The sequence below is a fragment of the Lissotriton helveticus genome, chromosome 3_1 (genome assembly GCF_964261635.1).
Source record: "Lissotriton helveticus chromosome 3_1, aLisHel1.1, whole genome shotgun sequence".
Classification (NCBI taxonomy): domain Eukaryota; kingdom Metazoa; phylum Chordata; class Amphibia; order Caudata; family Salamandridae; genus Lissotriton; species Lissotriton helveticus.
This window is the reverse complement of record NC_136061.1, coordinates 798,835,487-798,863,401: the sequence shown is the minus strand read 5'-3', so window position 1 is coordinate 798,863,401 and position 27,915 is coordinate 798,835,487. Positions and strand designations below refer to the sequence as shown.

Below are 27,915 nucleotides of genomic sequence, written 5' to 3'. Positions count from 1 at the left end.
AGCCCGTACGGGGCTAAAGATCTTCTTCTTGCTCCACTGGGGGGTCCAGTGTCAGATCTCTATAGTCCGCCCACCTCTTCCATATCTTAAAGTGTTTGCGGGGGCATCCTCGTGCCTCAAATATAGGTCTCTCCAGGCCCATACAGAAGTCTATACCAGCCTTCCATGCATTCAGGGGGGGGGGCCTCACATTCTTCCATGCTCGGGCCAGGTCTCTTTTAGCTACCACTAGCCCTAGTAGGAGTAGGTGCCGCTTATAGATATTACCACCAACCCCTTCCAGGACGTGCAATAGACCCAGACGGTGAGTACGGGGGAGGGTCCAGCCCAGCACCTCAGACAGACATCCCCAAACACCCCTCCAGAAGCCAACCAGCCGAGAGCACGACCACATCGTGTGAAGTAACGTACCCACCTCGGCCCCACACCGCAGACACTCTGGGGACCCAATCAGGCCCGCCTTCCACAGACGCTCTCGGGTATAGTATGCTCTATGGAGAATCTTGAACTGTATGAGTCGAAATCGCATTGCGATAGCCGCCCCCCTCGGGGATTCCAAGGCCTCTCGCCAGTCATCCTCGTCCAAGGGGCCGAGATCAGCCTCCCAAGTCGTCTTCAGTGAGAGAAGAGTAGGGGAGCAGTGGGTGACCATTGTTTGGTAAATGCGCGATACTTTTTTGTCCCCAAGATCACCCATGAAGACCTTCGCCTCGATCGGGCTAAATTCAGGGAGTGAGTCAAGGTTGGCAATACTGGGCGTCAGTGCATGTCGGAATTGCAGGTACCGAAAAAATTGAGATTGGGGCATATCAAATTCGGTACTGAGGGTCTGAAAGGATTTGAGCGACGTTCCAGACATCACCTGGCCTAACTGCGAGATACCTATTGCATCCCAGCCATCGAAGCCTGACAGTTTAGAGAGTTCAGGTAGCATACCGTTCCGCCATAAAGGCGTTTCTGCGGTTAGTTTGCCCCACCAGCCCACGCGACGCAAGGCCTGTCGCCATATAGCAAATACGAGTTTAGTAACCCTCGGCAGCGAGCTACGCAGTCGGGGTGAGTATAAGATGGTATGGAGCGAGTTATCGCCCATCAAAGCACGCTCGAGGGCATAGGCCGGATCCCCACCGTCACCGTACCACCATTCGTTCAGAATAAGGAGATGAGCGGCCTGGTAATACGACTGCAGATCCGAGGTGGCCAGGCCTCCACAGTAGGTGGACAAAAAACATGTGCGCAGTGCCACCCGGGCAGAACCTCCCGCCCAGAGAAAGCGACCCAGCACTGAGTTAACCTGTTTAAACCACCGAGGTGGGATAGGATACGGATGGTTTTGTAACTGGTAGAGCAGGCGCGGGAGCGCAACCATCTTGAAGATGGCAGAACGGCCAAAGATTGTCAGGGGCATTCGAGACCAAGTTTTGACGTCCGTCTGAACTCGTTCCCAGACGGGCTGCAGGTTATGGTCCCAGGCAGTGTCAGCCGAGTCCGAGAGAAACACCCCAATGTATTTCAGCCCATTTGTGGCCATTCGTAATCCTGAAGCCCAGGGGTCTGTCACCGGGTCTCCTGATAGCACCCACAGGGTGGACTTGTGGAGGTTGAGATACAAGCCCGAGGCCTCCCCAAACTGGTGCATGATCTCCAAGACACGTGGACCCGAGCGTCGCAAATCCGTAAGGAAAAAGAGGACATCATCCGCGTACAACGCAATCTTATCCGACAGGGTAGCATTCCATACAAAGCCCCGTATCTGTGCATCCCGGCGCACTCTTGCCGCCAGGGGCTCCATGGCCAGAGCAAAAAGATAGGGGGAGAGCGGGCAGCCCTGCCTGGTCCCTCGGCCTATGCGGAATGTCTCTGATACCGCCCCGGCGACCCGCACCGAGGCTGTAACATCGGTGTAGAGGAGCTTTATATAGGACAGGAAGACCGGGCCCAAGTTGAGCCAAGATAGTAATGTAAATAGGTACGACCAGCCAACCGAGTCGAAGGCCTTGTTGATATCGGCCAGCAACAACGCCGCCTGGTCCCCCAAGGCCCCAACAGCGTCGATCGCCGCCTGTGCGCGCCGGATATTGTGTCGCGTTGCCCTGTGGGGCATAAAGCCTGCCTGGTCCGAATGGACTAAGTCCGTGATGTGTGGAGCCAGACGGTTCGCCAGAGCCTTGGCCAATATCTTAGCCTCAATATTAATTAAGGAGATGGGCCTATACGAATCATGGCTATCCGGGGGTCTGCCAGGCTTCTGAAAGACCACTATTTCTGCATGGCGCCAGTCTGATGGCAGCATACCCCGAGTACGGGCCGCTTCCAGCGCTCGGCGATAATGTGGTCCCAACTGCACATGGAATTTTTTTAAAAATTCACATGGGTAGCCATTCGGTCCAGGGGCCTTACCGGCATTGAGTTGCCCCAATGCGTCTCCCAGTTCCTCCGCCGTGAGGGGTGCATCTAGGGCCTCCCTGGTCTCGTCCGACACCGGCACCGGCGGGAATTCTGCGAAGAAGCGGGCCAAGTCGCCCTCAGGCAATTGGTCGCGCGAGGCATACTGATCAGTAAAGTATGTGGCGAAGCTTGCCGCCAAGTCGTTCGGGTCAGTCAGGACTTCCCCGTTGTCGCTCGTGAGACCCGGCAGTACGAGGGGCTGGAAGTTGTGCTGACACAATCTATGGAGCATGGAACACGACTTGTCCCCCCATTGATACACCCTACTTCTTGTGGCCAGCCACGCCTGCTTGGCTTCATCTAGCAACAGGGACGCGTACGATTGCTGTGCCTGCAGGAGCAGCCGCAGATCCACCCCATCACCACCAGCACTGTGTACTTGTTCGAGGGTCGCCACTCGGGCAGCCGCCTCTGTAGTATGCTCACGACGCTGCCGACGGGCCGCTGAGCACCATGCGATATCGACTCCCCGTATGGTAGGTTTCATAGCCTCCCACACCACACCTATGTCGGCACCCTCCACCAGGTTCTCCCGCCAATAATGGTCTATGGTTTCTCGCAAGTGTTTAGTATACGCCGGTTTCAGGAGATGCCACGAGGACATCCTCCATCTAAACGGCTGCCGTTTCTGAAGTAGATCTATGTTAACTGAAACTGGGGAGTGGTCGGACAGGCCCCTCGGGAAGATGTCTGCGCCCTTCACCCTACACAAGTATTCTCCAGGTAGAAACATATAATCCAACCGCGAGAACGAGCCATGTACTGCTGAGACATACGTATAATCTCGGGTTACAGGGTGCATATGTCGCCAAGCATCCACCCAGCCTAGCCCCTCACTCATTGCATGCAATCTGGTGGGCGGAAGGGAGGGGGGGTGGTCACGGTCACCTCTCGACGTCTCCGGCGATCCACACTCACGTCCATCACATCATTCCAATCACCCCCAATCACTGCCAATGATCCAGAGACGTCTTCCCACACCGCAAACAGCCGCTCTGCCAGGGCCCACTGCAGGGGAGGGGGGGCGTATACACTCCCAAACACCACGGGCTCCGTGCCCACCATGCCCTTAACAAACAAGTAGCGGCCCTGAGGATCCACCCACTGCTTCTCGTGCACATATGCCACCCTGCGGTGTATCAGTATGGCCACTCCCCTCGATCCCCTGGAGAACCCCGCGTGGAAAACCTGCTGATAACCAAATCTCTGTAGACCCAGTGCCTTCGTGCCCATCATGTGAGTCTCTTGAAGCAATAATACATCCGCCGCTTCTCTTTTCCCCCATCGCAACACCGCCCCACGTTTAATCTTGTCTAACAACCCCCTGACATTCCACGTAATCACCCGTATAGAGTCCACAGGGAGACGATTGGTCGATTCAGCCATAGTCAATCGGAGTCCACCACAAAAGCCCCTTAGGCCCGCTCCACCCGCCACACACCACACAAAGCATCATCTCGGTACACACATGCATTACACTAACTAACCCAAGAAAAACTACCCACCCCCATGTCCCACGATCCGCAACAGTTCCCTTCCCCAACTCAGCAGTCGCACCCCCGACCGCCCATTCCCCGCCTCCCCCCACCCTATACCTCAATGAACCATGAAGTACCTGTCGCGGCATGGGTAGTCTCGAGACCAAAACCGAAGGCCCGGGCCCACCCATACCAATGGATCCCAACATCCCAACCAGAAAAAACCGTAAACACACCCCCCTCCCCTTGACGTCCCACTCACAAGTAGGAGAGTGGTAGCCCCTATCTCGTAGTCCCCAAGTCCCCAACCCCACCAAAACTCTTCCCACAATTAGGAGATCAAAGCAGTACTGTCTCAGAGCTGCAAAATAGTCAGCAATTCAAGGTCTCAAGCGACTCAGCGCACTCAGCCAGGAGTCACAGCATTACTAGCAAAAAAAATGGAGTCAAGGCTCCGAAGACTTCAGTGATCCGTTCCCGACTGCTCTGAATCTTCGGTTCTACCAGTGTCTTGTGAGCCATCCACCGAGGCCGCACGCCTGCGTGATTTGGAGCGTTTGGGTCGTCCGTTCCTTGTCGTTTGGTCTCTCTGCACCCGCGGTGAACCCTCAGGGGTGCCCGGATGAAGTCCTGGCTGAGAATTCGGTCTGACCCGCACTGTTTCATCCGTCCACTTGAAAAGGTCTTCCGGGGTATCAAAAAACAGTGTCCGTGACTGGAATATCACCCTCAGGCGCGCTGGGTACAACAGGGAGTATTGTAGTTTAAGACCTCTCAACTTAGCCTTAGCCGCCACGAAAGAATGGCGCTGTTGCTGCACGAGTCTAGTATAGTCAGGGAAAATCATGATCTTATGATTTTCATACAGGAGGGTTTCCTTGGTTCTGGCTTCCCTCAGTATAGCGTCCCTGTCGTGGTAATTTAACAGCCTAGCGATTACTGCCCTAGGCCGCTCGCCCTCAGGCGGCCTTTGCGTCAGGGCGCGGTGCGCTCTTTCGATAATAAAACAAGCAGATAGCGACCCCGGGGGCATCCATGACTCCAGCCACTGTGTGAGAAAGAGTGTCATATTGCCCTTGGCACAGCTCTCCGGAAATCCAAGAAAGCGGAGGTTATTACGCCGTGCCCGCCCTTCAGCATCCTCCACCCGGAGCGCTGTGGTTCGCTGCGCGTTCTCCATCGCCGCCATTCTCTTCTTAAGGGCACTGACATCCTCTTCCACCACTGACACCCTGGACTCGGCTTCCGTGATCCGTGCCACTGCGTTTCTAAGATCTTGGCGCAACAGGGTTACATCTGCACCAACGGCCCCTATCTTTGCGTCCAGCATGTCTCTTGACTGGGTTATAGCCGCCATAAGGGCTGTATTGTCCGGCCCTCCTCCAGATGGACCACCCCCCGACGATCCAGGGCCCCCACCGGGGCCAGTAAATTTGTCGATGGTCACCTGCTTGGTGGATCCACCACCTCCCCTGGTCATGATTGTCCGGGTGGATGAGGGCCACTAGGGTCGCCGGCCCCCAGGAGGGGAGACCCGAAAGAAGTCTCTTCGGCAAGAACTAGTGGCAGATGAGAAATAGGGGGCAGGCTTCAGCCACTTCCCCCAGGAACAGCCCCCCCAGCCGCCGCCGACCAGGGCCCCCTGTGACCTGCGTCGCCCCTCAGGAGGCGCGGGGACCCCCAGCGTCCTGCGCTGCTGCACCGGCAATGTCACTGAACAGCGGGCCCCGGGGGGGGGGGGGCGGGGAGGGCCACTACTCACGGTTGCTGCCCGCCGGGCCACGGGTCGCCCTTCGTCCATCTGCTTCCGACCAGGGTCGCCGGGGGTGCCGGTCACTCCTCCAGGCCGCCGGCCCCGGCCCGACACGAGGCCGCGAAAATCGAGGTCCCGGCTGCGCCCAGGCCACCAGGCCGCTTCCGCAGCCACTGTCCACTTGTGGCGCCCGTGCCTCTCCTCGGCCCAGCCTGGCCCCGGGAGAAGGATCGTCAGCAGTGTCGCGGCCTCAGGGACAGCAAACACCGCGGTCACTCCCAGGCCAAGCAGCGCACTCTGCAGCTCCGCTAAAATCGAGGCCCCGGCTGCTCCGCGGCCACCAGGCCGCACCTCGTCCCTCACTGCCCAGCTCCATCCGGGGGCACGAGATCGCCACCGAGCACACCGGATGACTCCCGGCGCCTCCAGGAACAACAGCCTTGGTCCGGTAGTGGGTTTGTGGGCTTGGGGACCAGGATAACTCGTCGGATAAATGGCGGGCCGGCGGGAGCTCTAGCAAGCTGCGACCGCCATCTCCGCTTGCGTAGCCACGCCCGGCTCTTCTTATTTTAGTCAACCACATGCTCATCAATCAACTTTTCTATTCTCTGCAGACAACCCCACAGCCTTTGGTCCAGACACTTAAAGATACTTAGTTCTCTTAAACTTTCTTCTATGATTCTCCTTATGGGTCCAGCAACATTCTAGTGAAATAATCCGTAGTAAACATGTTTGCCATAATGTGACGAAATGCCAAATGTCTGAAATGACAAACCAACCAATGGCGCAAAAACTATTTAATGAAACAACAAAAAACAATAATGGCACTTGAGAAAACAGCCTCCACCTTAGCTGTTCCGCTAAGAATGAGAACGTTCCCAAACTAAAAAAATGTATTTTTAATCCTGAATACTAAAGGCTGATAGTTTTAAACTTTAATGATATTAGTGAACTGCCAGCATTCCCCTCATCGCTGTCCAAAGTGACATCCTTTATGGCTAACACTGCCTTTATTTCCTCTTTGCAGCTAGCAAGTTTTGAGCAGCACCATATTCTGCAGATTCACTACTGTCTAGGAAGAGAAAATGTACAGATGTATCTTTTAACTAACAATCATTGACTCACACAAAGAAACCTGCAATGGAATGGTTGCCGAACTCTGTGGATTGTCTATCATGCCCATCATCAGTGCCTCCTTTAAAAGGGAGCAATCTCGCGCTAACTCAAACTTGTCCTGCCTAACCCTGTTGATGATGAACCCAACATTAACCCAAAGTCATTTAATAGTTGTAGACTGTTTTCTGGCTTCTTTTGTCAATCTAGGGTCCTCAAGACTACTAAACACCAAACTCTTGCCTCCCTAAAATCAGATTAATCACCTTCTCGACTTCTGTTCTGGGTTTAATCTTCTTAGCTACTTCTTTTCCAAGTTCAACCACTTGTGAGGAACTGAGACTTCCTCAATAAAAATCAGTGAATCTGAGGTCTTTCCTGCTATTATCCTATTGCTCTTTGACCAGGTGTGCTACATCTTGGGGGTATAGAAAATGATGTCACCATACTTGTAGTCTCTCCTGGTAGGGAGAGTCAGTATGGAGCGTGCATTAATTGTTGCTGTTTTGAAGTTGTTTTGTTGCCTTTCTTATTGTTATTTTTGTCAAACTTTACTCTTGATAGACAAGCAATAAGACTTGATAGACAAGTAATAAGCTAGAACATAGAATTATTTTTGTGTAACCCTATCATTTACTTATATTGCTTAAGTGTGGAGTTTAGGTTAAATTCAGACGTTGGAAGCAGGTTGACATTATCCGATCAAGAGACATAGGCTCTTAAATCTCAAATAAAAATGTGAGCCCAAAAAATATAGTATAAGAGGTTATGATAGTAACTGTCTCTTGAGGCATGTTTGCCTTCCTACTATTAGGAATGTGAATAGGTGCGGCGTGGCTAGACATTGATGGTGTAGGAAGCACAGTTCGATGTTCCTGCTAGAGAAACCCCATCCAGTGCCATCCTGCAGGTAGTGGTTGGTAGTGGCTGGCGCGAGGGGTATGAGCCCTCTGAGCCCTACTGTGGCCACTGACACCGGCAGCAGTAGCTGACATCTGGTGCAGAACAGAGGCTCCAGCAGAGAAATGCTGGAACCGTGCGGCTGCAGTCCCAAGATTGCGGCTTCAAATTGAAAAGCTGATTACGGGAAGAGCCTGTTTGAGCCCAGCATGAAACTGTTGCTACTACCATCCTGCAACTGGGAGAACCCCCCAGATAATTGTGGAAGAGGTACGACCGGCGATGGTGGCAAAAAAAAAAATGGTGGCCGCCCCTCTGCATCCACACTGCAGCATTGAGGGAGCCGCGTGGCTGCATGCAAGAGGCGGCGACTGTGGTCCACACAGAGGTCGCGAAGGGGTCCGGGTCAAATCTACCCTAGCCATGAGCTGAGACAGGCACGAACACCTGTGAGCGGAGGTGAGGGCAGCAGGAGAATTACAAATGCGGTGAGTGCCCTGCTGAGGTGCCGACCCCCATAGGAGGCAAGCGATAAGAACCGATGCCTGTCTGCTGCCCAGGGCGACATATTACAGTGAGATGGCTACCCTATGCAATGATCCCTGCACAGCTGTGGGTGGCAACATCAGTTGGGGTGCTATTCTTCCAAACCACTTCAAGAGGTATGGAGCTGACTCGACCGGCACCCACAGCTTGGAACTATATCACAAATCTCAGTAAAGACAATCTTGGCAGGCCAGATTGAAGTGCAGAAACAAAAACCACAGTAAAGCGTCTCCTTCCAGAGATGAAGCACAGCAGGAGTGCCAGAAAGTGATGGAAGTGATAGCATTGATGAGCAGCAGTAAAGCAAGCCTCCAATCTACAATAGTGGAAGAGATCACCCAGGACTCTGACCGCAGGTCAAGTTCATCTCGGAACAAGAGTACAGAGCTGCCTAATGTGATGCCTGGAACCGCCAGTGAAATTATCTGACGCAGCTATCATGTTGGTACAGTGGTGATGGAATGGAGAGAGAGATTATATTAATCCCCTGAGCCGGGAGATTCCTTTTTTCCTATTGATGCTAAATCGGGGAACCTGATCTGGCACACAGAAAAGCCCCAACCTCCTAGTTAGGGTTGCACCTGTTCCTTCAGGTGCAATGGTAATTGGACTGAATGTTTGGATGGGGGGCGGGGGGGGGGGGGGGGGGTCGTTCCCTACTTGTCTGTTGGAGTTGTGATGAATGTTGTTTGTTTGTTAACTGGGAGAGTATGAGTTGTGACCCACTGGACTTCGTATTATCCTCACCCAAACAATGGATGGAGGTGCCACGTGGTAGGGTGGAAGTCAGAGGATTGTCGCAATTACTTGAAAGTAACTTTGTGAGAGGGCACTCCTTTTACTTTCGAGCTCTGATCTTGGAACATTAGGGGGATGGACAAAATGATGAAGCAGTATAAAGTATTTTCCTATCTAAACAGAAGGGGAATCCACATTGCACTTTTGCAAGAAACACACCTAACAACCAAGGGGCAGCATTGCAAAGAAGGTGGAGAGTGCCTATGACACTACATATTCAGCCTGCGCAAGGGAAACACTGATTTGGATCTGAGCAGGAGGTACCTTTTCAGCACAGTGGAGATTTGTAGTAGTGATGGCCCGCCTAGAGGGTCGCGATATAGCGATCATGAATGTTTATGCCCCAAACGTATATCGGGGGACATTCCTGGCAGGCCCTTAGTCCCCAATCTGGTGACTATCATGGGGGGAGACTTTGTGTATCGGACCCTAATGTTGACCGCTCTAACCCTACCTTGAGGGATTCACCAGCAACCCCGGCATTTCTTCGGTGACTGGCAGACCAGATGGGGACTAAACGATACTTGGTGCCAGACGCACCCACACACACACGGACCTATTCTTTTTTTTTTTTCTCAAGCCCACACAAATGACATAATCTTCTGGACACGATCCTCTGCACCTCTGACCTTCACAGCTTAGTACAAGACCTAGAATACTTGGCCAGAACAATATCAGACCTTAACCTGGTCCTCCTCCAGCTGAACTGAGAGCATCCTAAACCCTCTATCGCTACCTGGAGATGGAAATCTCAATCACTAGAAGACCCTATGTACCGCGAAGTGATCGGCTATATAAAGCGATATTTTGAGGACAACAGTGGCACAGCGTCCGGGCACATACAGAGTGCTATCACACTGGCTCCCTCCTGACTTGGCTGGCTAACCCGGCCAAGGGAGGCTCGACTATAGTGGCTCTCGAGACTGAGGGAGGGACCTGGCTGTGTAGGCAAGGGGAGATTAAACAATACTTAAGCCACGATTATACCAGCTTTTACACAAGTATGTCTACACGCATTGCAGAGGCACTAACGGCTTTCCTAACACCATCACTTCTTCCGCACATCACCAGTGAAGAGGCCAAGGGACATGATGGGGGCATAACTCTGCAGGAAATATGTGCAGTGATAAACGTTTAGCACAGCTTGGAGTATGATTTTCAAAATGGTGTATTGTAGCGCGTACAGTTAGGTCGCTGATTTTTTGCCTGGGCTTGGCTGCTACTCACAGACCCAACAGCCAGAGTTTGCGTGGGCAGACCATCTCTGAGAGCTATAAAGTAGGATAAGGCAGGGATGACCCCGTCACCCTTTTTTTAAATTGTATTTTTTTATTGATTTTTCATCATACAAATACAAACAGTGGTCATTTCCATAGGGGACACAAGATGGGCAGTACAATACTGACAGTTTTATATTTTCCACCTGTTCCATTCGAAGGTTAAATGACAGTGGTCGGACCCATTGCATTACAAACAGTAACCCATCAACATATAGTGTAACTTTCACTTGTTCACCTGAAGTAATTCGGATGTTCACGTAGATAGTCTGTTAGGTGTCCCCAAATATCGGATGGTTTGGACGCAGTGGGAAGTTCTTCCGCATAAAGCAGAAAGTTATCTCTGCAGTATACCGCATCAAGCAGCCAGCGGTCCACTGTAGGTGAACGTCTGCTGTCCCAGTACATAGCCACTCTACGCTTAGCAAGTAACAACATTATAGCTATCAGTTTTTTTTTTACAGATCTTAGAGGTACATCAAGGCCCAGCAGACATACACGTGGTGTGCATGGCAATTCACATGACATCATCGAGCCTAGGAGATCGATCGCCTTCACCCAGAACTCTTGCACCTTCTTGCAGTCCCACGCCAAATGCGGGAAGTCTGCCTGGTCAATACCGCACCTTCTACAACATGCGTTATCCCTCAGTCCGTGTTTAAATAAACGGGTCGGAGTGTGGTAAACTTGGTGCATGTATTTATAGTGAATAAGGCGAAGGTTACCATTGGGCGTTAGTAGGGTGATCAATGTGCAGCAGCATGTCCAATCATCATCTGTGAGGGGGTTTTCCAACAACACATCCCACTTGGCTCGCGCCTTTGCGGTGTCCGCCCCTATTTCCGCCTGTACCGATCTGTATAATCGTGAGATTAGGTGTGAGTGAGTAGTGGCAGTTAGTAAGTTTTGTAGCGGTTGTAGACAATGTGGTTCTGAGGGGAAATTTGGATATAACACAAGAACAGCTGCCCGCAGCCTATGGTACAAAAACTGAAACAGTAGTGACTGATTACTAATGTATGATAGGTCATCGTGGGCAATAAAAGTACCCTCAGAGTATAAATCACCAAAGTGTGTGAGGCCCACCTGCGCCAATAACTTCATGCTGTTCTTTTCTAATGTTACCGAGAGGTCAGGGTGACATGCCAGTGGATAGCTGGGGGCATAAATCGGGGTTTTGTGAGCTAGTTGACCGATACCCTGCCAGGCATGTGAGGTGGTCCTCACCGTGTTTATTTCTGTTCGCTTCAAGTGGGTACGTGTATGCAGTAGTATACTAGATAGTGGAATCGGACTGGCATCCCCATCCTGGACTGCAAGGTGCGGCAAGTATTTCACTGGATGGTACCAATAATATGCAAAGTGTGCTTGGGCACATAAGTAATATAGATATAAATCCGGCACCGCAAACCCACCTGCACTATAAGGAAGTGAGAGAGTGCTAAGAATAATACGGGCTTGCCCGCCAGCCCAGATCATTTTCACTAGATTCGCCCGCAATCTGGCAAAGACCGCAGATGGAGGCATTATCGGCACATTTATAAACAGATACAGTAATTTGGGCAATATGACCATTTTTCTCAGGGCGATACGGTCTGCCAGTGAAAGTGGGAGCGTTATCCATTTAGCTGTCAGTGTTTCTATGTGATCAATGGCGACACCGTAATTCATCCTAATCACCAATTCTATGTCTCTATGGACCCCTTATCCCCAGGTATTTAATGGGCTCATCCTGCCAAATTAGTGGGAAGTCCATCTGCGGAGATATAGTGCACTCCGTCAGTGGCATGATTGCGGATTTACTCCAGTTTATTTGCAAGCCTGACTGTCTTCCAAACTTCACATACTCCTGCAGTATTGGCGATAAGTTATCTTTAGGATCTCGGAGGTATAATACCATATCATCCGCGTATAATGATATGCTAATGGGGCGTAGCTTGAACCGTAAGGCCGTGTGTGCATAGTGTTGGCGTAATTTACAAGCGAGAGGTTCTAATGCTATCGAGAAAAGGAGCGGGGATAGAGGGCATTCTTGCCTGTTGCCTCGTTGGATATTTATGCTATCTGAAATGTGTCTATTTACTTTTACACGCGCCGTTGGTCTAGTGTACAGTAAGGTTATCCAGGTCAACAATCCCTGGGGAAGCCCAATTTGCCGCAGTATCGTGAACATATAGGCCCACTCCACCGAGTCAAAAGCTTTGGCAGCTTCTAGTAGGACCGCTACCGCTTTCAGGTTTGGACTAAGCTGATGTAGGAGAGAGAAGATAGTACGTAAATTATGTGTAGTGGATCTATCAGGTATAAATCCTGATTGATCAGGGAGAACAATTGTGGACATAAGGGGCTGTAGCCTCGTGGCTATAATTTTCGCCAATACCTTGACATCCGTGTTGATCAAAGATAATGGCCGGTAGGAGTCCGCTTTGCTGGTTTTTTTTTCAGGTTTTAAGAGTGCTACTATAAGCGCCTCACGCAGTGTTGGAGGGAGAATCTTATTATGGTAGGCTTCGTCAAGCATTTCAAGAAGAGGAGGTATTACCAGCTTCGAGTACGTCTTGTAGAATTCACTCGTGAACCCGTCCGGCCCCGGTGATTTACCATTTGGTAGACTTTTAATTGCAGCTAGTGTCTCCTCCTCTGTTATCGGCTGTGCCAAGAGCTCACGGTGGGCGTCCGACAGCCACACCATCTCTATGTCAGCAATATATTGTAGGACCTCTGATTCGGTGGCAGTATGTTGCAAGGTGTAGAAGTCACTGTATGTCTTGACAAATGTATGTAGTATACCGTGAGTATCATAGTGTGTTTGTCCTGTATCATCTTCTATTTGCGTGACAGTGTATTGTGTGTGTTCCGTTCGGATCCACTGCGCTAGTAGACGACCCGGTCGGCCACCCTCCCTCTGCCTATGTGCCTTGTGACGTCGTGTTGTGTATTTCAACTCGTCCTCAGCTAAGTCATTGTATCGATTTATCTCAGCTCTGAGGTTTCCAAGGGTAGCGGCAGCAGGAGCAGCATCATACTCGGCTTCTAACAGGCGAATATCTTTTTCGCAGTTTTCCAATTGCGTCCTAATATCCCGCAGGATACCTGCCGTGGTACTGATGCATGTTCCACGTATTGTGGCTTTAAACGCCTCCCAAACCATTCCTGCACTATCTACAGATCGCGCGTTGTGTGTAAAATAGTCCTCTATCGCCTTATGTAGCGTTTCCTTATATATGGGATCTAAGAGGGCCTTCGCGTTAAAGCGCCAAACAAAAGGTGGAGGGACATATGTCGGGATATGCAACTGGAGAGAAACAGGTTTATGGTCCGATAGGGTTTTGGGTAGATGTGTTATGTTCACAACCCAAGTGGATGCATATTCCGATAGCAGCTGGTCCAGGCTGGACTATTGGTTACTATTTGCCATAGAAGAGTGTGTGCTTTCTTGAACATCGGGATTACGCTCCCGCCAGACATCATGAAGCCGGAATTCCGTCATGCCATTTCGGATGGTTGAGAGTGCGCGCTGGTGATGTTCCAGTGTGTCGGGGGATCTATCCCAGGTAATATCAAGGGCTACATTTAGGTCGCCTCCCCAAATAATGTCCATAGGTGGGATGTTTCGTATCTTTGCAAACAGGGCTATGAAAAAGTCCTGATCATCAACATTCGGCCCATACACATTAACTATGCCCACCCTTGTGCCTCTAAGGAGGCCCGTTATAATGACAAATCTGCCGTGGGGGTCAGTATGTGTATGCTCGAGGAGAAACTGTGTGGCCTTACGAATTAGGATCGAAACCCCGCGTGCATCGGACGAGTATGTAGCAGACACTGCATTCTCAGCCCACCTGTGACCTAGTTTATCCGCCCTACCAGGGAGAAGATGGTTTTCCTGCAAAAGCACTATATCTACAGCATGCCTATCTAGGTATGCAAATACTTGCCGTATTTTTCTGGGGTTATTGAGTCCGCGGACATTCCATGTTAGGAAATGTAAGGGTCTAGTAGTAGCCATGTCGTCGCACTAGTGTAATATATTTCTATCCCAGACTTTGGGTGCAGATATAGTTCGCCAAGTGTCAAAGCATATGGAAATAGTGACCACAAACCAACAGAGTACAAACTAACAACCCTCCCCCACCCACTTCGCCATCCCAATCATGACAAAGCCTATATCCCAAGACCTTCATTACAAAAGGAAAAACCAACAGTTCGTGTGGTACACACAAGGGGGGCGATGGTGCCCACGCAGAACCCCAGCAGAGGTATGTCTGGGGGATCAAGCCAGTTTCACGGAATACCGTGAAGGGAGTATAGCAAGGGCAATCTACCGTCCCAAGCGTCTAGCCGCTAACATTGTAATATAGATTATAATTGTAACATCTGTAGAAAAAGCCATAGTTATAGCCAGATCACAATTACTTATAGTACAGTCTTATCATCCAAACCGTGACTAGGGTTTCTGAAAGTGGTTAGGACATCTACAGTAACCTATAGAGTCATATCTCATACATACAGTGAGTCCACTTAATATTGATATAGCCATTAGCCGTACAGGCGAAAGGATACAGTTATTATGTCCATCCAGAATATAGCCCAGCCGAGGTCAGCAGCCCAGGGTGGAAAAAATAGAAAGCAAAACTCTACTCAGCATCCGATGAGGGATCTTGATCAGCGCCGGAGGACGAGAGGGTGATTCAGTTGCAGGAAGTTCAACACTTCCTGTGGGGTGTTACAGATCGTGTTCTTCCTGTCTATGGTGACTTTTAGACGGGCCGGATAGAGCATGGCGTACGGAACATTATTGTCTCTCAGCTTTTTCTTCACGTCCATGTATCGTTTCCGGGCCTCCTGGACCTGAGAGGTAAAATCAGGGAAGATAGAAATAGACATGCCCTCATGTGTTAGCTCTCCGAGTTCACGGGCCCTGCGTAGGGCTGCGTCCCTATCTCTGTAATTTAATACTTTTGCTATAATAGGGCGGGGTCATGCACCAACAGCCGGTTTTGGTGCAAGGGAATGGTGAGCTTGCTCCACTATAAACACAGGAGAGAAAGTTTCTTTGCCAAGCATGGTTATAAGCAAGTCCTCCACATATTTCTCCATGTTTCCGGTCCGCGTTGTCTCTGCAACTCCTATAATACGTAGGTTACAGCGTTGTGACCTTGCTTCCAAATCCTCTGTTTTTTCTTGGATAAGTTGCAGTGCCTTGTCCACTTTTGTATGTTTCAGCTCAAGCTGCTGGGCCGCGTCCTCAGCATCAGAGATCCTGCGCTCCGCCATATCGATGCGTTCTGTGTGTTTGTCTAGTCTCTCGGACATGCGATCTACACGATAGGCCAAGGAGTCTATTTTCCCATCAATATTGGTTAGGGTAGATTGTATGGTCGCAAACATCGCCTGGACATCTGTCCCTGATGGAGTAGCGGCCAGCGGTACAGTCTGCAGGTCCCGGCCGGACCGGCTTTCGGGCATTTCAGTGGGCTTTCGCTGCTGCTTAAACTGCAGCTTAGATTGGTTTCTATCTGGCTTTGCCATTCTTCCACCAAGGGGTCCCTGGGATGGTGTGGTGCGGTCCCAGCGAAGCACAATCGCACGCCAACCAGCAGTGACTGCCGCAGTAGTTGAGCAGGTCCAGCAGGCTCTCGGAGCACAGGTCCGCCAATGGCACCAAACACGCTGCCTGTGTATATACACTATGGCTCTAAATATAGTTGCTGAGGATATTGATGGCCAGCCTCTTCCTCGCGGCGAATTTGTGCCTTAGCGCTCCCTCAATCTATGCAATGTCACAATATCAGATTTTTCCCCACGACTTTTCACGATCCCGCCTACATCCAGATCTCAGGGGTAATCAATACTGACAGGAAGGAGTCATTTATTCCGTACAACAGCCGAAGGGAGCGGGACAAAGGAGCTCAGCTACGGGCAGGCAGGCAGATTTGTGTTCCCCCAGGCATTCTCCCCTCTCCAGGGCACAGCGTCGGCAAACCAGCGGCACAGATGCGGCACCCGCGGGACCCAGGCGCTCAGTCCCTCACTCACCGCTCACGAGCACACGTCTCCAGCGGCGTCGCCCCAGGGCCGCTCACGAGCACGGTCAATGGGGACCTCCGGCAATTCCGCGGCTCTGCACACAGCCAGTGCAGTCGCCCAATTCCTGCAGAACGCTCCTCTATGTAAATTGGCCGCGAGGCCTATGGTCACAGGTCAAGCCTCGGGCTCGCGTAGTCCGTACGTAAGCACGCACGGTAGCAGTAGCGTCAGGGAAGCCCTGGCCCAGGATTTTGCGGTGCAATTTTTTCGTACACCGCCACGTCAGATCGGGAAGCAGCTTAGACCCAGCAGGTCATCAAGTATTCCGGTCACAGCGGCACCAGCGAGGAAACGCCAGTAGCCCAGGATAATGGCAGGATAGATGGCTTGATCGGGAGAGCTCGCCTACGGCGCAGCCATTTCCCAGCGCGGCAAGCTCCGCCCCCGACCCCGTCACCCTTACTTTTGCATTGGACATGGAACCTCTAGCTAGCTATGTGAGGACAGGAGAAATATATCAGGGCCTACAAATTTGTGATCATCTCCACCGCATTGCCTTGTGTGCGGACAATCTCTTATTCTTCCTTCGAAACATGGCTACAGATGTGTGAGGTGCCAATGCCCTGTTAAAGGAGTCTGGACTATAGGTCAGTTGGCAAAAGTCAAGGCTGTTCCTAATGGTAGCCAATCGCAACCCCGTAAGGGTCTAGAGATGTTAGAATGGGAGCCCCGATGCCCCCATGTGGGTGTCAAAATCTTTCATGACTAGGCTGATCTCCTGGAAGGGACGGTAGGGATAGTTATTAGGGCACTCAGAACGAGCACTGATTTCTTGAAGACAGGCCCTTTATCGACAGAAGTTGCGTGTGAAGACCCATGACTCTGCTAGCAACACTGCTCCATGGTGGTAACTGGTGAGGATTAGAGGATTGGAAGACTGCTGGGACATCAGAAATTGGGTACCTGTTCCGTGCTGAGGAGCTCCTCCCATTTGAGAACTTCCTACTCCACAGCGCAGTGATGACCACCATTCTCAAGCACTGGCGAACCGGCATGTTGGAACCACAGCCTCATAAAAGTAGTCAATATATTGTTTCGTCATCAGGCAGAATCAAAACAGTCACATGCCTATACAGAGCTCTAAGCAAAGACATGCTTCAACCACTAGAAACCCTGAGGACACGTTGGGAGGAGGACCTGGGGATTCCCATCGCCAAAGGCGATTGGAGGACCCTCCGGGAAAGGGTACAAATGTATCTAGGGACATCTGATTCAAATTAATCAATTTGTATATCCTACACAGGGCATATTTAACTCCAGGGCAGATAAATATACTTCAACACAGTTGGAGTGGCATACCTGAGATGTGGGGAGGTCTGGGTAGAGCTTGTGCACATGCTGTGGAACTGTCCCCCGCTGACTGATTACTGGGAAGAAAAAACTACAGTGGTTCCTCACATCACAAGAGAGGTTCCCTGCTCTCCGGGACATTGCATGCTGAGCTGGTTTCTGCACACATCCGAGACTAAGGTCACAGGTAGATTTCAGAATTTTGCCTTTACACCAGGGAAATCATCAGACATTGGAAGGCCCCTAGGGGCCCCTGTGCTGCCACCTGGCGTAGCGAACTTGAGATCTGTGCAGGATATGAGGTACTGTTGAGGGAAGCTAGACTGGACCGAGACTCGCGGGACCAAGCCCAAGCTTAGGAAGCATTGGTGAATTGCTTGAGAGACCCAGACCTCCCATCATGAACGACGTACTCAGGGTAACACCAACTACAATCCCTCCCTAGAACTGTGTGTAAAATCACAAACAGATTCCTTACACTAGGCACCACAATGACTCCACCACTGGATGTGCCCTCAGAGCCTTCCAAATATCTGAATGTAACGGTGGGGCGATTATGAATTATACTTCACTATCTGATGTACAGATTTCTTTTCAGCACAACTCAGGGAGGGTGGGGAAGGGCGGGGAGTTTGGGGTATCCAGATACTGAGATTTTGAGAAAGAATGGATAGATTTGCCTTATTGTACGGTAATTGATGTCACAAATGATGTTGCTGTTTGAAGATGGTACAAACTCAATAAAATCAGTTAAACAAATTTGGTGTGAGTAGGACTGTAATAATAATTGCTGTTTTGCAGCTATGGCCTTACACATCTTTCAAAGAAAGTAATATCAATTATTAATTCAAATCCCTTGAATTACAAGGGGTCTCAAGGTGAAAAATTGATGTCACTTGTATTAAAGATGATTTTAAAGCGTCAAGCCAATAGTACAGTTTCAAACTGTGTTTCTCTTTAAACAGAGGTTAGCTTAGCGAGGGAAAGAATTTCCAAGTTAAAGTTTAAAAGTATGAATTGTGTTTAAAATTGCTTCTGTTACCACTTAGTAGATAGTCCTTTTTAAAATACAGGAAGATCACACTTCGCGACATAAAAGCAAATAAGCAAAACAAAAAACAATAATTGGCAACTGATAGTCGTGATTTGCTAGTAGCACTTATTATTCTACAGCAAACAATAGCCATTGTATAGGAGCCTAAGAGGCTTCATCTTGATCAGAGAAAGATAAAATACAACAAGCTATATTAAAATAGTTAAGAGCAATAAAATAGCATCACTGGAAAGGCGCCAATAAAAACGTCCTAGGCACTCATGCTTATAATGGTTCAACAGACTCTGGGAGGGATTTTTAGAAAAGCCTCAAAGGTCCAATATGTGCTGAAGCGACTATCAAACCTAATTACTGTGACTTCCAAAGTGCCATGAACAAGGAAGGCACTCTATGATGCCTTAACGGATTAACAAACATATACAAATACAAAATTACAAACTACATTCATACTATGTTATCTCTGACTAGCGCCTTGAGACCCTCGCGGGTATGTAGTGCGCTTTACAAATGATTGATTGATTGATTAGGAGTCAAGCTGCAGCCTGACCCTTACCTCCCATTTTTAAAAAGTGGAAACTTAGAAAATGATATCTTCCCTTTCAAGCTGCTGTAAAAAAATAGTGCTTCTGCAAGATAGACTTGATAAATTGAACCCTCCCCTATGCATAGAAATGGCAAACGAACGTAAGGTGCAGGGTAGTCTGAGTAGTGATAGCGTCACTAGTGCATGGGCATAGAGTGATAGCCCAATGCTTTAAAGAAAACCTCACAGGGAGGAAACTCGTATGATGATCCTTCACCTTCAACAGAAAAGGTTGCATACAGGGAATAGGATGAAGTCTCATGTATGCCTGAGCGGAGGACTAAGGCTGCGTCCCTTGATGCCACTCCTCGTCAAGCTGAGTAATTAAGAGAGCTTTAAACTGACACTTGCTCAGCGCTTCCATGCCACCTGTCTCTTCAAAGAATTCCCTCCCATTAAGTTTATGGGCGATATCCTTAATGCTCTTAATCCACAGGATTTTAATCCAGTGAAACAAGGCCAAACAGTTGCTAATTAGATCCCTATTTAAGGATCATAGGTTCATACCTGTCGCCACAACATGAGTGAACGCATGGCTAAAAAGCCTTTTAAATAGCGTAGCCCTGTTTCAATGTGGCAGATGCCTGCAGGATTGCTCCGCGATAATGGAAAAAGTCTATTTAGAAATTAATTCTCAACTCGAAGCACATCCATATTCTCATGCCCCCATATCCCAGCACCATATATGGCAGCCGATAAGCAGTTAGCCATATAGATGGAAATCATATGGTTGATAGGTTTTTGCCTAAGTTTGGAGGCAAAGCAGAGTATTGCACTAACAGATCTGGATACCATGTCCAGTTATTTGGGGTTTCCATTAGCCTTCGTCATTAAACATGACTCCATGATAAGAAAAATTAGAGCAGGTTTTAATTCCCTTTCCAAAATAAACTGGGAGGCTTACCTCGCATACTGCCATAAATCATGACATGGGTTTTAGTCCTGTTAACATATAAATCAAGGGCAGCCATGAACGTTTCAAAATTGTCCAAAAGGTCCTGTAGAGCCCTCGGGGTACGACCCATCAGGAAGGTGTCATCGGCGTATAATAGCGCCGGTCTTGCGCGAAGACCAGTCTAGAGCATTTCCCTGCAACCATACCCTTTCGAGATCGTTAGTATAAAGGGTAAAAAGAAAGGAGGCAATGACACCCCACTGTCTTTCGGGCTCTGCCAGTCCTGAAGGCACTAGAACGTTGTCCTGAGACCCGAACACAACAGATGCAGAGGAATCTCTGTAGATGTCCTTTAAAAGATTAATCCTGCAACTGTCCATGCCTTGCTCTTCCAGGATCTCCCATACTTTCTTATGGGAGACGCGATCGAAGGTGCTGGACAGATCTATGAAACCCAGATGCAGATGTCTACCCTTAACAACTGTATATTTACCAGTGAGTAGCGGCAAGTTGAGGTACTGGTCCTCTTTACCCATACCTAGGTGAAAACCGAACTGAAGATCAGAAAGGATACGCTTTTGTTTTGCCCAATCTTCCAAAAGGGCCAAAACCACTGGTCCCAAAACCTTTAACAATAAGTCGAGCAGTGATATGAGACGGTAACACGAGACATCCGCCCTATTCCCCTTTTTAAAAACTGGTACAATTAAAGAGCTGGACAAGGTAGGAATTTTACCATCAACTCCTGTTTTCCGAAGAACATTAGTCAATCAAGGAGCCCACAAATCAACATTAGTCTTGTAAAGATGAAGAGGAACTCCATCTTTCGACTAGCACTACTAACAATAGCTAGCCTCACCTCCTCCACCGTGGGAATAAATGAAACTCCATCTTTCCACTAGCACTTCTAACAATAGCGAGCCTCACCTCCTCCACCGTGGGAATAAATGAACTGTGATCCACAAGGGCCATCAATGTAACTTTAACCCTTTTGTCCCATGTGTACTGAGGCATGCAGATCTTACTGAATAAGGCTACCAAATCTGAATCTGGGATAGCGGCTTTCTGACAAGGATCACGTTACCCCTTCAGGAGTGGCTGATATATAATCTGCCAAAACATCTATTATTGGTCTGAGCAGCTTCCTCTAGCCCTTCTCAGGCTTGAGTCTGGAGTTCTCTCTTCCTTGGTCCTGTCACCATTTTATACTCCTTCTTCCTGCACTTGGCAATATCTATTCTGGATTTAGGATGTCTTTTTGTTGCGGCAATTATATTTTTATGTGCAGTGGTGCAATGCTTGTTAAACCACCCATGAGGAGCCTTCTGCTCTTGATTTGGAGATCTCTGTAAAGCATTACTAAGTGATAAATCAACTTAATAAAAGCTCTCTTAATGTCTACAGGTCACCTTACTGATCTAGGCAAACATTAAACTCTGCCAGGTGACCTTCCACGAAGTTGGTAAGAAAGGCATCCGGGCAAACTCTGTCCCACCTAAGCCTTACCCCGTTTCTTTGCAAACCACACAAGACTATTTAGGCCCATCACAAGCCAGGACATTATACCTACATTAAGCACGTTATTAAACAAATTGACTATTACTAATTTTTGAATTTGTTTTTTGAATTTTTAAAAATTTATAGAGTGCACGTTCACAATGCAGTTTCATGGCGCTAGAGGGATTCCTGGGCAAGAGAGAATATAGAAACTATAGATTAAAAGCCTGCTGGAACAGGAGAGTCTTAAGGGCCTTGCGAAACTCCATGTAGGAGGGGGAGAGTCTGATATGGGGTGGGAGGGTGTTCCAGAAGGTAGGTGCAAGGACCGCGAATTTCTGGCCTCCCGATCTTTGTTTCTGGAAGCGGGGAATGACTAGTAGGGATTTGGTGGATGAGCGGAGATCTCTAGGAGGGCAGTAGTTGGTAATGGCGGAGTTGATAAAAGCAGGGGCCGTGCCCGCCCGGGCTTGAAAAGTAAGACAGCCAAGTTTGAACAGGGCCCGTTGACTAATCTCGTGCCATCGTTCAACTCCAGTTCGATTAACTGGAAAAAAGAATCACCCATCCTACACACATACACCTTAGCTTTAAGCAGAAAGGATATGTAAAAGGAGAGACCCCCCTTGGGCTTCCTGCTTGGAACAGAGAAGTTGACAGGTGTAAGTAATATCCCAACATGTGGTCTGGATGCAATGACCAGGTTTCTTGAAAACATAGGCTATTAAAGTTTACCACAAACTCTTGCCACATAGAGATAGACAACTTACTATGCCAGATATTTTTCCAACACCATACCTAGAGGTGATTATTTTGACAACTCAACCCCTCTTTAGCCTGGTAAATTGACTGCTTCCTCCCTTGCCAAGCAAACGCTACTGTGCCAAGTTTTCACCCTCGTCAGGGTGGAGATACCTTCCTGTATCCCAGAAGTTAGTTGAGAATTACTGGTGAGCATTGCGTTGTTCCTCTCCTGTTAATCTACACTGACCTCCGAGGCTAGCAGGGAAAGCGGTTGCTAAGATGACAATTAAAAAGTAACGATCCCTCCCAGTCCCTGGACTCTGAGACATCCAGGTATTAATGGAGCAGCATGAGCCTTATTAAAAAAAAAAGGCCTAGGGGGACTACCTCAGTGCCAATGGGGAATTATGTTTTTAGGTTCTGCAGGGAGGTAATCGATTTAGTAAAACTAGCTGAACTAAAATTGATCACAATAAAATCTCCACTGCAAGTTTTTGCATTCTTGCCCACCCACCCTACTCCTCGAACCATGCGGATTCCAGTAAACAGTGAGTCGACACTGGCCCTTTGACGACCCAGCCAGTGCACAACTTTGTCGCAATTGCTCCCAACTTTACGACTAGGTTGGGAATATTAATTAAAACTGCAATGAAAAGTATTGCTTGAGGGGGCAGGTCCAAAGTTACCACCTTTACTCATGAATAGGTCACTATATGCTACAGGCCGCTGGGTGGTGAAAGTTACACGCCTTTGCGTGACTCCGGCCTAGTAATAGGAGGAAGGGGTGTTGCACTTAACTGAGGTGGCCCATTCAACCTAAACTATATTGGACAAGACTGACTTGGTCCTAAGTTACTCAGGGAGGGCGTCTGCTGTGGCCTGGACAATTTCAGCAGAAGATTGAAATACAGTCTTAAGCTCGTTATAATTGTGTGTGATTGCGGATGCTAAAATATTCTGTTTCTCCTAGCTTCCAATGCCTCCAACGCAGTGAGTCTATCCGTAATAGCCCCTACAGCCTTGACCAACCTCCACTCCATAGCTAGTAACAAAGGTTCCAAAGTGACCAATAGAAGCGAATGCAGGGCCCCAACATTGCCCTTGAGTACAGTACTTGCATTAATGACAGATTCCTCGGCCCAATTCTAGTGCTGCTCTGGTATATGGTGTGATTTGTGATCTGATGCTAGTGGGGGGGGGGGAGCACCCCTCTTCTTTTTCAGTGGTGAGATGGCAGGTGCATCCTCTATAAGCAGGTTGGCCTTAGTAACTGTGGGATTCATTTTTGCTCACCTTTCCCTTGTTGGTGGCTGCCCCAGTTGATCAACTACTGGAGGTAATAGTCCCCTCTTGCTTCCCTGGAACCGATTGTAAATTGGCCTGATGGGCCTCTATTTTTGCTTCAGTATTAGTTATTTCTTTATTAATAGCACCCATCTCCTTAATTAGTTAATAAGCGTTTTCGTTGTGGACGGTACTTTATCAGGGTTTTTAGAAGCAACACGATTACTGTCAGTGACTGACTTTGTCATCTGCATTCTAAAAGAGCAAGAGGAAAAATCAGGTTAAACAGCTTAAAAATTAGAGAAAGCAGGACCAGTCCGGCCTTCTCTAGACTCTTACAGGCATGCCTGGGTTGTAAGTGGTGCGGGCCTAGGGGTGGAGTGTGACCCAGGAAGCCTCCGCCTCCTCACCTGATGATTGCTGGGCCCAGTAGTCTTCTCACACGGACCCTCAGACGAGTAACAGAGTACAGGTCGGAAATGTCAAGTCATGCTTACTGCTGCTGCCCGTAAAGAATAGCCAAGGGAGATGGCCCAGCCCAACCGCTGATGGGCAAAGACAGGCCCGTGGGGAATGTAGCGTCCGACCAGGGCGCTGCTCAATACCTCGAGCCTACGCCTGAAGGCAAGGTTCTCTGGGTATATAGTCCGGCCTCTGCTGATAGCCTCCTGCGCTGCAGGGTATTAATGCTTCTTTTCAGCAGCCGACCAGCAAACTGCTTTGTGTCTCCCACCTCTTCCTAAAGGCAAGCCTCTGTGGAGTATGTAATTCAGCCTCTGCTGCTAGTGTCACATGTTGAGGGATATGAATGCTCGTTTACAAGCTCCCGACCGGAGCGTTGCTTGTAAGCATGGGCGGATTTTGCGAATTGGCAATCCGCGAACTTGCGTATTTACGGATTCTCAATCCGCAAAATCCGCGAACTCTCGCGAATTTGCGGATTTTTTTTTTGTGTTCGCAAGGATTTCTGCCAGTTCGCGAGGGTTCTGTACCAGTTCGCAATTGCGAACTTACTTGTCGGCTCGCAACGGCCGCGACTATGTTGTTTCTACATCTGGTTCATCATCACAGGTTCACAGCACCCTCTGTTTCACCACTGCCACCCTCTGGTACACCCATGCCACACTCTGGTACATCACTGCCACCCTCTGGTTGGTTTATCACTGTAGATTATGGGGGTGAAAAAAAGCAAGCACACCTGCCCTGCTTCAACTGACATGAATTAATTAGGGGTTGATTAATGTGTCACTGAATTTAAACTTCCAGTCTGGCTGGCACCTGCTTCCTTATCTGTAATTTGCTTTCTGTTGCAGTGCACTTTTTTTTCACAGGACCTTTGTGGTATAGTTGCAAGTAGGCAACTGAACTCTGAAGGGGCCCCTCAGGAAACACTACAGGAATGGTTACTAATGATAAGATTGAACTTTTGCACCTGCTGAGTGCTTTCAGTTTTGTCTGTAATTGCTTTCTGTTGCAGTGTAATTTTTTTAACAGGACCGTTGTTGTATACTTGTAGCTATTCTCTGAGCCTGCTGTGAGGGTCAGAGCAGGGTCATAGAATAGTTGCAAGTAGGCAACTGAACTCTGAAGGGGCACTACAGGAATGGTTACTAATGATAAGATTGAACTTTTGCACCTGCTGAGTGCTTTCAGTTTTGCAAAAATCCAAATATCCAGCAGCATCCACAAAAAGTAATCCTTCCAGGTCAAGATCCAAATCAAAGTGACCAGCACATGAAGAAAGCACTGGGAGGAGCCTGGTGGACAGGAATAGGAAGTTGGAGACTGTGGGGCACTTCCTTCCTCCCACCCCCACCCCCCAAAATGGACTCCTTGCAAAGAAAAAGTGCAGGCAAATGTCAACCTGAGGAGTTATTCTGATAAAAATCATAATTTTCAATGTTTATGCTGCCTGCTGGTGGATTTCTTGTGCGAAATTGCAAATTTTGCAATCTCGCAATTGCGAGATTGTCGCTGCCCGCCGCATCTACGTGTTCGCAAGTGTTTACTCCCGCGAAATTGTATAGTATTCTAGTTGGCAAGTGCGACCAAGCAAAAAATCCGCTTCGCATGGATTTTACGAATTTTCGGCAAGTTCGCAAGAGTTCGCGGATTGCGAATTTACCGAAAATCCGCAAAATCCGCGAGCGGAACGGATTTTACGCCCATGCTTAGTTGCTTGGTGTCTCCTGCCTCTTCCTGTAGGCAAGGCTCTCTGGGTATGTAGTCTGGACCCTGCTGCTAGCGTCCTGCGCTACTAGTTAAAAATGCTCATTTCCAAGCTTCCGACCGGCGTGCTGCTTGGTGCCTCCCGCCTCTACTTGGAGGCAAGGCTTTCTGGGGTATGTAGTCCGGCCCCTGCTGCTAGCATCAGATAGTCTCATATCTCAATTAGGGCACACTTCCTAAAAAACAGAAGTGTTTGGGACTGACCTAGTTAGTAAGTATGCAAGTGACATACGCATGCAACATCACCGCGCATGATATTATGGGGCACATGAGATCACAGGAATTGACATCATAGAAAGTGGCATCACAAGCCACAACTTTACATGAAGTAGTATCACAAGAAGTGACATCCGATCTAAAGCCCTCACATATATGTTTAACAGGTCTATCATGTTTATGTTTGAGTGCATTGCGAGGATAATAGCACTGTGAGCTTTGGAAGATGATATGTGACTTCTACACCTTGCAAACCCCCAGTTTTATGTGCCATATTCTGTACATTCATTTACAAACTTATATAATTTATTTTACGTAATATTTTTTTATGTAATATTCATGTGTTGATGTAAAGCGCTCTGACACCCTGTATTGGAATGAGTAGGGCTATACAAAAAAGATAGTGGTACTTAAATTTTTTCAACGCCTCCTCAAGGGAAGTAAGCTCTATATAAATCCAGTTTGCTTTGTGTAAGTACTTGAAAGACCAACACATCTCCCATTCTTACAGTGCATGCATATCTCCGGAACTTACGACTTTACTTCTAAATTACTATGTTTCTTTTGTACATAGTCTCCTTTGGCTTTTTTTTTCTCTACCTCTCTTGTAAAGCGCTCTGATACCCGCATGGGTCATGTTCGCGCTATAGAAAACCTTCAAAATAAAATAAATAAAATAAATAAACTGACTCAACCAAGTGAAAAGCTACCTCTTTAAAGTATGTGTGAAGTTCTCTCTTCCCACTCGCCCCAAGAGTAAAACTGAAATTTTATGGGAATCTGATTTGCAAAGTACTCTCCATATACACACATGGAACTCGATTTGGAGACGTATACATCACACTTCCTGTGATGCTAGTACCACTCAAACTCTTTATTAGTTTTTATCAAAGGTTATTTTTAACCTCATTATCTATTACTAAGTTAAGTTCTGACCTATCCCCCAACTGTTGGTCCTGTTAAAACACTCCTGGCACATACTTACTCTTTTTTCCTCTGCCCCAACATTTCCCTTTTCTGGACAAAGATATGTAAATTAATTACCTCCATTTGCTCCATCAACTTTATCTTTGATATCTACTCCATAATTTTGGGTAGTAATCCCATGCACTGGTTTGGTGCTCGCAGGATGGGCTCCTTTGTGGATCTGTTACTTGCCATTGCATTTCAGGTTATCACTTTGAACTGGAAGGATTCTTCCAAAGTCACTTTTTCTGCTTGGTGGAATCTTCTCTGTTCCCATCTTAGGCTTGATAGAGCCTCTGCAACTACCTCTCAGCAACTCCTACGAAAAGAAGCATTTTGGTCTCCACTTCCCAATTATTTTTCTTCTACTGCATTACGTAACAAAGACAATACCTTTGTTTTTCAACCGCCATGAGTATAGTGTTAAACCCTTTTTACAATGTTCTTATTTGATTGCTATTATTTTGCGATCTGAGATTGTATATTGTTTATTATTGGATATCTTTATTTAATATATTTGGTAAGGATGTTGACTTTCTGTTTTTCATATCCTCTTTTCTTTCTTTTTCTCTCTATTTTTTCTTTCTTTCCTATAAAACCTAAAATGCTAAACTGTTATGGTACATAACTATTTAATTGCTCTCAACCTTGGTTTTATTTATTGATAAAGTCCCCTACATTAAGTTTTCACCTTTCCTTCACCATATACATGTTATGATACCTGCTGCACTTCTTTTATGATCGTTGATATATT

The 27,915-nt window shown here is 48.2% G+C and overlaps 1 protein-coding gene across 2 annotated transcripts in view; it reads left to right on the top strand.

Moving 5' to 3' along the window:
* The window catches only part of PIK3C2A (phosphatidylinositol-4-phosphate 3-kinase catalytic subunit type 2 alpha), a 1,158,716-nt gene that overhangs the window by 608,417 nt on the left and 522,384 nt on the right, over positions 1–27,915 (top strand). The window lies entirely within an intron of this gene.